The 4,351-nt window shown below is 35.4% G+C and overlaps 1 long non-coding RNA gene across 1 annotated transcript; it reads right to left on the bottom strand.

Moving 5' to 3' along the window:
- Positions 1-263: 263 nt before the first annotated feature.
- Positions 264-3,519, bottom strand: LOC124160933. The gene is made up of 3 exons (XR_006865287.1): positions 3,060-3,519; positions 1,215-1,366; positions 264-1,101 (listed from the first exon to the last, which is right to left on the bottom strand). It is a non-coding gene; the product is annotated as an uncharacterized LOC124160933 (long non-coding RNA).
- Positions 3,520-4,351: the final 832 nt, after the last annotated feature.

A 4,351-nucleotide genomic window follows, 5' to 3' on the forward strand; every position in this document is an offset into this window, starting at 1 on the left:
CAAAGTTTTTTTATTTAATATGGATAACTAGTTTCAATTCAGTCACGAGATCAGATCCGAGTTGCAGCCGCTAAGTATACCTACTAGTTAGGCCTAATACATAAGCGATAATGATAATTCACAATATTTTTTATCTCGTATTTATAATATTTTTACTCAAGCACTACAATTTGAAAAGATCCACAGTTAATTAATTCCTTGAATTATATTTACACCTAATACATTACTTACATTAAGATTGGTTATTGAAAAAAAGTACTCAATTTACCTTTTTTTAAGCTGCTTCCGCAGTAGTACTGTATTTATTAGAAGTATTTGTAATACATCATATTAGCAGCTACTGAGTGATATAATTAAAAAGATAAGTCAGGCAAGTATTTCACAAAATTTTTGTCCCTAGCAAAAATTGGAACGAATGGTAAACATGAACTAGGGAGCAGATCCCTAATTCGACTTCCTTGTCAGCTACTCAAAATACAATATTCTGAAAGATTAGAATTATGGAATGAAATAAGTGCCATGGGTTGGCGAAGCAGAAATAATTGATTTCATAGTAACAATAGTGTTTTTCGATGATATTTTGCACTGAATTTTATAGACTAATATTATATACTGGTAACATTAAATTTACCGATTAGACTGAATAAACGATTTTTAGCAATTACAGTTTTTTTCGATAATATTTTGCATTGAATTTGCTAGACAAAAGTATAATTTTGGTTAAATTATATTTTGTGTGCATGAATAGCGCCTTTTCATCCATAAAAACCCTTTGAAGTGGATACATCACCTTTTTCGCATTTGAGGTGAAATTTTCGAACCTACCCAAGAACATGTTTACAATAATAAAAATTCGTGAATATATACAATGAATTTTTTAGGCACAAGTTCCATCGATTTAATATAAAGGATCTCATATTTCCTTCTTCTAAGAGATTGCAAACGAAAATGATTGGTTTAGCACTTTTACGAAAGACAATTCGTACTTGTAATATTTCAATGGTAATAAAAAATATCTTGTAATCGTTTCCAACAACCACCACACTGCATCTTTGAATCCATTGTACTGTAAGTTTCACCAAGGGATGCCGAGTTTTCTCCCTGCTTGACGTCATGAAAGTAATACGGAAACATTAAATATTATATCTTTTCATTATCAATAACGTCACGCTTATTATAATTGGATATTAACGACTTGAAATATTCATTCGTACCAGAGATAAATTTTCATTTTTGTGAAAGATGAGGTCAATAACCAGTAATGGAAGTGGTGCCAGCCACACAATGGAAAATATTCCTGCCCTCAATTCAAACCACGAGCAGTGAGCCAATCTTGAATATCTTAATTTCTTTATGGGCATCCCATCTAAAAAGTAAAATAACATTTTTTCGATATAATTGTGTACAAAAAGGTGATCATAATTAATACCACTATGATGATACAAATTGGTAAAGAAGAATGAGCTTATATTTACACTTCCATGATAAAATATAATTAGCAAACGGTAATTTCCTCACTGTAATATCATGGGCGTACCCAGAGAGAGGCAGCTAGCAGGCAACTGCCCCCCTAGAAGCCAAAACCGCAAATGTCTTTAAGGAAAATATTATTTTTTCAAGCAAATAATTTTAAAAACTAATCAAGAGCTGTTACAGTTTCCTTAAAATGTTGGTTTCATTCACTTTTTCCATGCTTAAATATTACCTCCAACTTGAACAACCATGTCTTGCCCCCCTTCTAGTTTTGATCCTGGGTACGCCCCTGTGTAATATATATGACTCCACTAACGACCATGATTTCCATAGGCGGATCCAGGGGGGGGGGGGCACGGGGGCACGTGCCCCCCCCCCCCCCAGACCGTTAAAAATATGCTAGATTTTTAATACGGTCCCATTCTCATTTCGTTCGTTTTGTATAACGAGGTATCCTTGTGCCCCCCCTGAACAAAATCCTGGATACGGCCGTGCTTGTGCCCCTCCCAGAAAGAAATCCTGGATCCACCCATGATGATTTCCACACTATATGTCATTTTCAAGGATTTTTCACTTTGAAAACGACTTAGGGTGTCAAAACCATGTTCGGTAGATATAATAATATATATTAAACACTGCGGGTGCCAGTGCGGTCATTTTGACCGTTTTAGAATTACAAATGGTGTCCTCGTCCTTAACGATGGTTAAAAATTGACGATATTTCGTGATGTTTTAATGAATTTTTGGCCTCCGACCACACGCTAAAATTTTTTATCATCAGCGGCAAAAATTATGTAATATTTGCTGAACTACCTAAAATTGCCAGAGCGGTCATTTTTACCGGTATTATTTACATTCTGCTTACTATTTGTATCCTTTAAAATCAGATTTTTCCATCACTATGAGCAGCAGTCTCGTTAACAGATTAAATTCACAACTGATTTTCTGCATGCTTCTATACCATTTCTTCCCTATGCTATGCAGTTATATCCATAGAGGTCTATGGTTATATGATAGAATTATTGCATATACTATCCCAGAGTTTGCCTACCGAACTTTGTGTCAAAGCTGAAAGACTAAATTGTTTAAAATTTTATTTTTTTATTTGAAAATTTTGTTAATTTGGGATGGAAATGAAATAATTATAGCCTCAAATATAATATACGAAATAAATTACTTACACACACCTCCATTACGAGTGAGAACACCTACCGCTAAAAATGACCGCTGCTGGTACTTTTAGGCATGGGAAAAAGATGGCACCTCTACAGTTCAGCGTGGAAATTAGCATTTGTTGTTTATATTTGATCCAGTAAACATCGCATTTCCACCACGTTAAGCCTGAAACGATTTAATACGCTTTATTTACACTCCTATTTGGATACCAGAGCTCGATCCTCATGGCAACGACCGCCACTTCGCTAAGAATTCCACAGACACATAAACTGATCGGCAAACTTTCAATTAATTGGAAAAAAACTTGGACGATATAAATGACTTTTGGATGTTCCATAAGTAATTAAAGATTTAATAAGCGAAGTTTACATGAAACAATCAATCATTGTTAAATGAAAAATTCCGCTCACCTCACATCGGTCTCCTTTGAAACAACCTTCTGTTCCGAAAAAACAAGAGAAATATGAAAAAGTATACGAGTATTTGAAGGATTGCAATAACTGGTAGTAATTGAATTAGGATGAGGACATCGTCATCCATAATTTTGGAACGGCAACTTCTACGAAGTCAACTAGCTCGAGGGTATTGTCTGCATTAAAGTTTTTGACGACAATGTCGAGTTGCCGTGGTAACTCAAGGATGTTGTAAATATACTGGAGAGGGCACCACTGTTTCCTATCGTTGAGCGTAGCGTGGCTAGAATGGGGGTGCTTGGGTAGGATAGCCACGCCCACTTTGACCGAAACATTGATAATCCTATAAGAGCTATGCTAACTATTTGGTGAAATATTCGATCACGACCGTTGTTACGCTAAAATCAACTATCGGAAACGAACCCGGTAAACCTTTTTTCTATCATTATGGAAAGGCTTCGTGAAAATATGCCTCGAATATCTTTTCCCAAGGAAAAATTATTGTCAATCATCACGGTTCCGCTGTGCAACTAGCTCAGCCGAAAATAACATTTTACAAGTGTAAAATATCCATTCCCCTGCACTTCTACCGGTAATCAATAAGATTACAGCCAATGAAAATCTTACGATAGCGGACCGGTGACAATAATAGTACGAAAGTATGTTCACGACGATATATTATCACCACGATATGACTATATGGACAGTTTAATATACACATTAGTATGACGAACGATCGGAAAAATCCAACGAAAATCAAGAAGTAATTTTTTTCATTTTAATTTTATAAATCAGAGGCGATATAAGGAATAGAATACTTGATTATATACGCACACTGTTTGAGACTAAGTCCGAAAATTGTCAAACCAAGATGGCGGAATTCTGTCCACGCTTAAAACTCGAATACAGCGCCTCCACCGTGTGGTAACTGTATTAATAGGGAGGCCCAAATATAACAGACTATCCGCTACTCTTTCTCTTTATTGTTGTCGGTTAACACTACGGTCTTTCTGAAATATCTTGTATTCTCCTCCACAGAATTAGACTGGTATGGCATTTTTTCTGACCTAATCGTCATCTTACCTCAATAATACGCAGAAATTAAGCAAGTAAAAATATCTTAATCATCTAACTAGATTGTATACGATTGCATCGAAGGAAAAGCATAAGACTAGATTACATACGAAGAAGGAATTGTTTGAAAGCAAGACTCATTTAAGGAAAGGGGAGGAATAATAATTGGATTGGAAACGGTCGTCATAAGAGGTACGTAAGACGCGAATGAAAAG

This window comes from Ischnura elegans, chromosome 6 (genome assembly GCF_921293095.1).
Source record: "Ischnura elegans chromosome 6, ioIscEleg1.1, whole genome shotgun sequence".
NCBI lineage: Eukaryota > Metazoa > Arthropoda > Insecta > Odonata > Coenagrionidae > Ischnura > Ischnura elegans.